Source organism: Molothrus ater, chromosome 6 (genome assembly GCF_012460135.2).
Source record: "Molothrus ater isolate BHLD 08-10-18 breed brown headed cowbird chromosome 6, BPBGC_Mater_1.1, whole genome shotgun sequence".
Classification (NCBI taxonomy): Eukaryota; Metazoa; Chordata; class Aves; order Passeriformes; family Icteridae; genus Molothrus; species Molothrus ater.
In genome coordinates, this window is record NC_050483.2 from 21,205,499 (window position 1) to 21,216,058 (window position 10,560).

The following is a 10,560-nucleotide window of genomic DNA, read 5'->3' on the forward strand; positions in this document are numbered from 1 at the left end:
AAACAGTCTAGAAGATTAGGACAGCAGCAATGGTTATAGGGGGAGGGAGTGGGGGGTTGGTAGTGTAGAAACCACACTACAGCCAGAAGAGCATAATCAGTTCGAAAATTTGTTCCAAACAGATAATTTTAGCAATATTTTAAAAGTCATTCTTATATCCTGAACCAGTTGGGATTTTAAAATCAGCACTTTATTATCCATCTTTAGATTAGGCAGTGATATGCAGAGTCAAGTAAATATTTTTAGAAAAGAAAAGACTTCTAGCAGGAAAAGAAAAAATTAGAATTTCAGTGGAGGCAGACATCCAGCACTGCATTTATGAAGGTGCTTGAAATTCCCTCCTTTAGTGAGAATTGTTTTGCCAAAACCTTTCACTTATGAAATGAGTTTAGAGTTCTCAGTCCAAGAACCAAAACAGATTTTCCTTTTATTGCCTAAATAAATGACCTGCATTGGTTCACTAACCTGAGTATTCTGCTGTGGTAAGTACAAGTCCTAGCTGTAATTCACTCATGAAATAGGAAAACAGACATATTGCCTTTGCTTTCCCACAGGTAATTCAGACCCTCTGCATCAGGTTCAGGATGCAAACGCTGCTGTCTCACTCGTCATCCATGATTTCAGCTTTTTGCAGCAGATGACATTTCAGACTCCTTCAGGAGGCTGAAGATTGAGACCCCTTCAGAAACATGAAAACAAAAATAAACCATTCCTCAGAAGCAGCTCTGGGATTACTACAGTAAATTATAACCATGAGGGACTGTTAAGGAACCAGCTCATGGTCTGAGCAGCCAAATACACATGACAGAGCTCCCTAAAGAATGAGCTACATGAAATGACTTTGGTGCTTCATTTCAGAAAGAGCTACCACCACAGGTTTGAACACAGTGGAAGTGCTTTGGGGAGTTTTAGGTACACCAACCATGGAGTAGCTGGCAAAGCAGCCTGCATGCACTGACCGTGGCAGTTTTACTGCTACTGTAGTACAAAGGACTGCAATGTAACAAGGCAAAATCCATAAGCATGGTGGCCACGATATTTAGTACTAATGTGGAGTAAAACTCTTCCACTGTTAAGTAAACCCTGCAGTTTTAACAGCCAGTGAACTTGCAAAGCCACACAGCATGATAAGGAGGCTGTGGTACCTGGAAAGAGAAATGTAGGACACAGTTTCAGAAGATGGAAGACCAGCACTGTTTTACAAATGACACATAACCACTTGGGCTTTTGTTCACTTCTTCAGCTTAAATTGTTGTATAATTTAAATCTAAAATGATTTATTTATATGAAAATCCGCTGTACCAACAGGAGAATTAGTATATTGTTGCCGTTTTTTTCTTTGCTGCAATTATTTTCCTTCTCCACCCTAGCCTTTCTTCAGCCTCCATCCTATTCCCAATCACTGCATGACATCTTATGTTGCTGTTTTCTTGACTTGTGGATCTTAGAGAGGATTCTTGGTCATCCACAAACAAACATGCCTATCTACATAGGAACATGAGCAGCCACAGCAGCTTGGACTGAAGATCCATCTAGCCAAAGTTTTGCCTGTATTGGTCACTGTCACTAATCAAGGGAAGCAAATGGTGGCATTTCCCAAGTACACTGTGCCAACCTTCAATTATCTGTGCCACAAAAAAATCAGATAGGAGTGCTCTGCACACTTTAGTATGCCACTCACAGATTCATAGTCTTCTGTCATAAGCAGCCTGGACTCACTTCCTCATGCTGAGAGGCCCTGATGCATTTACCTGCCTTTCATATTGACTTTGCTCTCTTCAGTCAAACACTCCTCACTAACCTTTTCCACCTCATGCAGTGACCAAAACGCCACAGAACTATAGCACTACACGGAAACTTCCTACTTTTAGAGTCTATCTTCCCAGAGCACATACTAATGAAGCTAATGGCAGGTTCTGTTTTCTAAGACTGTGGTATGAATAATTTTGCTACTCTCAGATTAGCAAGTTCATCAAGGATATAACATTTATAGCTCTAACTAGTCAGCTAAGGTTTCATAAGGAAGACCTCATGTCTAGACCAAAGTCCATTGTGGACAGCTTTTTTCACGACCTTTTTCTAGGTGCAGTCAGAATTGCTTGAGTATATTAAAAAAGCTCCAGAGCTAATTAAATCTATTCATAAATCTAATATTTACAATCCATGGGACTGGAACAACAGCAAAAGTAATTAAACTGACTTGCATTCTAATTTCCATGACACAGAATACATGCTAAAGAAGAGAGGAAAAAGAGAGATTAAATTTTGCCCAAGAATAAACTGGTATCTTCCAAATAGTCGTCATCATAATCCCAAAGGTGCAGGCAAAGACTATTGTCCTACCTCACCTGTCCTTATGTCATTTTTAAAGCCATACTACCTGCTAATTACTTTCACATTAATCAAAAGGAAAAAATATTCTTTGCACTTCAAGAGGTTTTTCTAGCTGTTTGATTTCAGGTTTCTTTTCCCCAAAAACAGGCTGCACTTAGGTCATCTCATCACTCTCCTGATTACAACAGTCTTACAAACATCTTTGGTTTTGTTCCCCCATTTTGGTTAAAACAAAGGCAGTTTACCATGCAATATACACCAGGTGAATATACCATGCCCTTCCCCCATCCCATCTCCCAAGGGGGAAGAAAAAAAAAGAAACTTGACTTCAGCTCCCCCTCACTCCAGCCCTCACCTCATTCAGCTGAATTTGATGACCTGTCAGTTAATATCAATGTCACTCCTCTGAAAACTTCTGAAATTCAGCACAAGTGAAGAACACAAGCTTATAGCTCAGCAAAGCCCTCAACAGCCAAAGGACTGACCCAGCACACATGCTCCCACATAAAAATCCTCCAAAAGCCCCTCAAATATTTCTGCAATATTTAATTTTATTATTATATTGGCATCATTTGATTTAGTGATGCCCCATATTCCATATGCTATTTGCAGCCAGTTCCCTTGTTTCCTCTTAATTTCCAGTTCCTTTGTGAAGTAATAATCATATTTATGAGTCTGATTCCCACACTGAGAAAGCATTAGCAAGACCACAGCAGGAGTGAAAGATGGCCCAAGAGGTCCTTGGAGACAGGCTGAGGCTGGCACCCAGTACAAGCAGGCACCCCTGGCTGATGAAGTTTGAAGAGTTACAGCTTCCAGAGTGCACACTACCCCCGATGAGCACCCTAGTGACAATCATCAGAAGAAAATATACACCAGTTTCTCATCCACCATTTGGCTTGGTGCAGTCCTAACAAAGTCAGGATCAATGGGTGCTGTAAATTTATGCACCGACCTGAAAACTAAAGGGACTGTGAAGCAGCAAGTGCAGCTTCTCCTGCCTCTGCTAGAGGGCAGTGGCAGCTGTTACTAAGGAAGCCAAGCATCCACTGCCACTGCTGGACTTGAGACAACTTCAGAGCTGAACTGCGCAATACTGAAGTTTTTGGAAAAGTGATCACAATGATCTTTCTCCTGGAAGTTGTGAAGCCTATTATTAACCACAAATATTTTTCAGAGAAAACAGTGAAAGAAAGTAGAAAAGCAAACAAGAGAATGTATTACCTGGAGAAGAGAAAAATTAATTGCCGGCTAACTTAAGACATATTTGCAAAGTTTATATTCAAGATCAGTGGTAAACAGACTTCTGCTGCTACAAGAATTTTGCAGACAATCTGTCAGGGTCTATGCATTACCGTTGCAATAGACATATGAGTAATAGCAATAATGGTATCATCTTAAACCTTTCCTCCAGGGAAAAGGTACAACAGCAAAACTGCAGCAAACACATTCTTCATGTTCTTTATCTCTTAAAACTCACAGTCAATCTACCGAGCAACTCAAGTGAGTTCCTCAGAACCTGAGAAACACACTAAATACAATATTTCATTATTTACTGCCCTAAAATAAAGACAGGCTTTTCATATATTGGCAGTTTGCTTTTTTCTAACCAGCTATTTTGAAAAATTGAGTAGCTTACATTGTGGGTATTTTTAGTTCCAATAGACTTACCATCAAGTTCCAGTCTTCTGCCTAAAAACTTCAATTTAGTGTCTCAAGCCTGTAATTTCAGATTAATTCTGCAATGCTGAAATACAAATCAATCACTTTGTTTTTCTGCTATTTGGATGCTATTATTTGAAGACAGATTTTCCAACCATAATATCTCAGGCAAAAAAAAACCACAATTTCATGAAAAATCAGAAGTAAAAAAATAAGTACATGTTTCTTTATCTTTCTTCCTTCAAAGGAAAGAACTTTAAAACCTTGTTTGAAAGCATGAAAAACAAAGTCTGTTTCAAAAGTTCAGCTCATGAGACTATCTATATATCTATCTATATATATATTTATATATTAAAAGTCTATGCCCATAGACGCCAAAGCCTAAAATCTTATACAACTGTTTATATTCTGATTTATACCTATTCCCCCACAACACTTCCACTCCCTTTCCAAAGGGAATTACGTTTTTGCTTCTCTGGTCAACAGAGCAAATAAACTTTTTTTTTCTACCTTCTTTCTGTCCTTCAGCAGCTGCTGCTGCAAGGAGAAGACACAGATCCAATATACAGACTCTCAGCCTGAGCTAACATGAGCATTCTTTGTACATTTGCTTACATTTCTCTGGGACCATTGTATCTCTTCCTCCCTCTAGAGAGATGAGTTTCAAGAAGCGTGCAGCACATCTTTTAGTGAAAAGAGACAAAGTAATAGTCTAGACTTTATTCTCACATAATTGTGCACTTGCTAAAAACATCTGGATTGCTGGCATATACAGGTAGCCTTAAATACTGATCACTGTTTATGAAACAAGATGAAAGTTACTAAACTAAACTTAAACATCTTAGATTTATTTATCCTGTGCTAAAGAAATACTGATATCAAAAAGACCAGGGTATGGCACTAGCTTATTTAAGTTCCCTAGAAGAATTAGTTTTCTAAGCAGCAAGAATAATTTAATTTGATTTTTTGATTTGGTCATAACTCTTTTCACGACCTTGAACTTAGCATACATTCAGGTAAAAAAAAATTAAAAGAGAAATTGGAAGCTGTCTTGAACCAGTATTTCAATTCTCAAATGCTTTAATTGTCCAGGAGCTTGGACTAACCTCTCTGTACTGCTTGTGCCCATCAGCAGTTTTTTTATTTACACTGATTCAAGTTTTCTGACTTCAATTAGGAATGCCTAAGGTATGGTTTTATCAATATTCCTGCTCTCCAGAGACTCTCATTTTCCCTCTAGTGCCAACTCCTGGTTTCCTTTCAAGTCTCACTTGTCTGCACAGGAATCCAGAAAACCAGCTTGAGCAGTAGTGGGACTAACATTGCTAAACAAGGCAAATATCAGGATGAGTGTAAAATTAGTTCTCTTCGGTCACAAAGGTGCTCTTTCTTTGTTTATCAAAACACTGTTGCAGATTACCAAGATGATTGGGAGAGTTCAAAATGCCTTCTAGTAGGCTTCTGACTGCACAGTATTTTGCAAAATTGCTTTAGAATATTTACAAAGTTGCAAGCTGACACTTAAGTCATTAAACTTTGTTGGCATGCAGAAACAGATTATAGTGAATCAAAACAAAAAAAAAAATCAAGATTCAAAGAAAGGACAAAGATCTCAGCCTTTGTGAGTTTTATATTCAGAAGAGTTTTGTGACAAGCCTGCTCTTTCACTCATCGACGCAATTTCGAAAACAGCATTTTAGTCCTTTAAAGGTTGACCCAAGCTGGGCCTGAAATAAGACATTTCACTTCACAGTGAAGACAAAGGCTTGTGACCAATCAAGATATCAACAGCTACTGAAAAATTTGCAAAATAAAAGCTACTTTCACTTCAAAACAGAGTTACTTAAACTATTAAACTAAACATTAATAAAACACAACCGTAGTTTTAAGACGTTACAGGTTAGTCCTGTGCTCCATGAAGTTCACACATTAAGGTGGAAAGCCTTAAGAAAATAGTTACATATTTAGGCTGATCAAGGAACAAGATCTATGATGTCCATCTCTCTCAACCAAGTAAACCTCCTTGTTGCTGCACTCTAATGTACATTCACTGGCTTGCAGTCTAATTTTAAAATATGAACAATGGGGTCTCCATGATTTTTCAAGCAAGACTGTTCCAGAGCCTAAAAGATCTCAGAGTTAATGCTGTAAAGATCCACTGCATGAGCACTGAGTTCTATTACTTCAAAAACATATGCCGATAGAGGATGTTAGACTCAGATGACTCACTTTCCTATTAATCAATTTTCATCAGCCATATCTCTCACATGCAGTGAAACCTTTTTTGCACAAGATTTTCCTTTCCTCTTTATACTAACACCTACATATCACCATGGGCAACAGACAGCAAAAGATATCTTTACTTGTGCTAAATGTTAAGCTTACAAACATGAGATCATTATGGACTCAAGGCCAGCTTGCTTTTTTCTTTCTTACTGGTCTCAGAAAAAAGAGCATTTAAGTACCCTTAAAGACAGCAGTCCTTTCACTTGTGATCTTACACCCAATTTTTTTCTCTCAGACTCCCTTTACAGTCACTGTTTGCAAGAGTTCGTACCTTAGGGCACTGTAATTTCTTTTCTTTTAGGTACTTCTATTTGTGAGTAGAGAACCAAATTTTCCCAGGCCCAGAAGTGCTTGAGTGAGTAGTTCAGACAGATTCATTTAATGCAGATGTTTGTGTTTCATATTAGCATTAGCAGATTGTTAACTACTATTAACCTGCAATCAGATTACGGAAAGTACCCCACCATATATATTGTCATGCAAATAGATAAGCTCCATATAAAATCTAAAGGATTCAGTGACCTGTTGGTGACAATCAGGAGAAAAAAAAACCTTTGAAGTTTAACCCTAGAGAAAAGTGCTTTAAAAAGTTAATTGCCTGTTCTTATTAATGCTACCTCCATATTCTTTGTCAGTTTAGAGCAGGACCAAGATTTGTTCTGCTTGACAACTTTTGTTCTGTACCTACTTGATCAGGATGATACAGAGATCAAGGTTTCCCTGTACTGCAATCAATACAAAGATTCATATCCCAATTCTACCTTAATCCCCTGTGATAGGAAAGATATGTGCTAATGTCTTTCCAAACAATTTGATGGATGAAGGAGTGAAATGGGTCTTAATGTCTCTCCTAACTTTGGGCAGAAGGTTTGTTGCAGAGCCCAGGCAGCTTGGTTGCTGAAACAGATGAGGGCCTGTACAGGCCTGAGTTTCTGAATTTTGGGATAAAATGGTGGGTTCAGGGGCACATAGTACCTTCCTGATTCCTCAGCCAGTGAGGAAAGGAAGAGGGCAACATGCGCAGGAGTTTAGTATAAAAGGAGGCTGCGCCCTCCAAAACCCCATGGCTGTGTGCCTCAGTGGACTCTCTCCCTTTATTCAAATGAAATTGCAGGACCCCTCTGCATCTTTTTTGGACATAAACCTCAGGCGTTTGTGGATTTTTCTGACACCTGCTTGCCCTGCAGTCAGCTGCAATTACTGAAAGCATAATTAAGAGAGCCTGAAAGGGTCCATCAAATATATTTTGGACATGTAGTGAAAACTTACAGAAATGGGTACGAGCTTCCTCCTACCTGCCATTTTGGTGAGTCTGTTCTCTCTGCCACGGGCGAGAGAGAAAACAAAAAGAGAGCAAAGGATGGGAAGAAAGAAGCTGTTACAGAAAAACAACTCCCCATGTTCTGTGAAATTAGAGTAATGATATCTTTGAATGACCATAGAACCCCAGAAGACATTGACTGGAGTGGTAGTGTAGAACAGAAAAACAAAAAGGGAAAATGTTGGGGTAGGGGGTAGCGAAGGGAGAGATGGGACAAGCCTGAAAATTTGTGACTGAAAGGGAGTCCCCTATAAGACTAAAACAAATACTGCTTTCACATGAATAGAAGGCTGAAGGATTAAGCAAGAGACAAAGCACAATTAAAGGCTTAACAAGTTACAAAACGAGAGGAAGTAAGCATCTTAGAAAACTTGCAGAAATATTCTTGTTTAGAATATATTAAAGGAATCCAACCAAAACTCACTTCCTTCAATAGTAGATTACTCCATTAATAACATTCATCAAAAGCAACTCACATGCATTTGAAGACTCAGTAGGGTCCAGTGGTTGCCAGTTGCTACCACCAGCAGTTTGTTATAGGACTTTGGCTCAAAAACAAATAAATACAAGCTATTCATAATTTAACCTAAACTGAAAATAATTTGTGTGAGACAAAACATGTGCTAAGTTGTCTGAATTAATTCAAGATTAAGAAGAGAAAACCTACTTAAATATTAACTTTATTTAGGTCCTTTGGAAACTAAAGACTGGCAGGAAACATAACTCTTAGAAGCATATGTAAACATATAGACACAAAATAAATATATCCTGACTTCTAATCAGGAAAGTTATTTTACATAATAAAAAAGCTTTCACTAAGAAAGGTTTGATGAAATTAAAGTAAATAAAATTTTAAATTGTAAAACAGAAAACTATGCATGATAATCAGATAATTTTCAGCTTTGGAAATGTCATTCAGAAGAAATAACATAAGTCCTAGAATAAGTCTCACTTGAAATGAAACCAGACAAAATAAGAGTTCAATAGTGAATAATCTTATGCAAGCAAGGGGCATTAGGTGACCTAACGAATTAACTCCTTTCTATTGCTAGCTACCATGAGTCAACGGAGAAAACTCAAACAGCTGGTGCGGTTTTTCAAAAAAACACAAGTAAAGAAGAAAAACAAGGATTTTGTTGCCATTTTAAGTATTAGAAAGCCTCTAACAAGAAAGCATTAATTTTTATTTTCCTTTTCAAAAGGATAATGCACTAAACTGTTAAAAAGTGTTGATTTTACCATGCATGATGAAGGTTATTTGATTATAATATTCACTCTAAACAAAAGCAAAAAACTTTGGAAATACTTTCTCATTGATAATTGAGAATTTTACAGAACTGTAGCACTTTTGGATTATACATCTCCTGTCAAGTACCTCCTTCAGGCTGAGCAGTTTGGAAATAATTAATTCCAAAACTTCAGAAAGCAAAAATTACAGTAAAATTACTTTGATTTGCTAAGCACAGCGTAACAGCTAATCCAGTGAGTTTTTCTAGCATACTGGGGCTTTAGAATAACTTTTTATTTAGCAAGCAGCACTCCCTGGCAACAGACAATTTCCATCCATATTTTGAAAGTATTACAAACTTGTAAGACAAACATGCAAAACCTAAATGCACCCTGTTGACACCCATTCAACAGAGTATTATTTGGGCCGGCAGCCAGGCCACCAAAGGGTGGAGGCCAAAGTGGCTGAAACAGAGAGAGTCGAGAAGGACTAAAAATTGCAGGAACGTAAAGCTGAATTTGCATTAAGAGATAAAAAGGAAAGAAACAGTACATGTCAGATAAGTCCAAAGGACTAGAGTACTCCTCTAAAAATTGGAGGATGCAGAGAACTCACAGCTAGGAAGAAACCAGGCTCCCCGCTACCCAAGTGACTAACCCAGACAGTGTCCTCTTACAGAAAATGCACATGTTTTCTCATGTGGTATTTCCACACAGTTATTTTGGATACCCCACTATACCAAATATAATAAACTTTTGCACAGCCTTAAAACATAGCTTATTTAACCTCAGAAAAAGCTACAAAACATACTAATGTTCCCTGAGCATAGTCACTTTAGATGCCTGAAGAAGAGGAAGAATTTTATGCATCCATCTTTGTCATTTCCATGCATCAGTCCATAATCAGTATTTTCCATTAGGTAGATAAAGGCAATTTAAACACAACACCACATGTGCATTACTCACCAGTCCTACATGCAGACTCCTCAGGTGCTTCTCAGCTGTTTTCACAGAAAACTTCCCCAGAGCCAGGAGCCATTCCCCAAAAAATACAACCCTACTAGGAGGTCTGATCTAGACAAAGATTCTCAGATACGTAGAGGGGGAGAAAACCCAAAAACATTCTGTATTGGCTCAAACTCCTTTTATCACTGCAAGCTCCGAAGACTCCTCCCAGGCAACACCTGAAAAGCTGTACTACCCCCACCCAGCGGAGCACTGATTGCTGCAAGTAACGTCAAATATGCTCCACCCCTTGGTACTGATCCCTCACAGCTGCTGGTAGTTAGGATGTGCCAAAGAGCATGAAATCCAAAATCTTGGTCTCCTTGTGTCGTGGCTCTGATTTTTTTTAATCTGAAATGTTCTTAACTTTTGTTCTGTATTAAAATGGGCATCATATTACCTTCTTATAAGATAAGAACAGGGAAAAATAACAGTAGAATATTAGTAGACATTAAGCTCTCATATGGTCTAAGGATAAACCCCATGGAAAAGCCTTTTGCTTTGTGATTTTGTTCCCAGGAAGTCAATTGAAACAGTTGCAGTGAATAAGGTGCAAGGTCAGGCACAGCAAAACCGCAAGTTTAGCAGCATTTAGAATAAAAGCTAGTGATGCAGCCACCAGCATAAAAACACTCAAAGGTTATTCCTATAGCTCCAGCTAAACCACAAGGAAATCTTTAATGGGTGGGACACTAGAGCTACTCATCACTTGTGGCTTAGTGGGC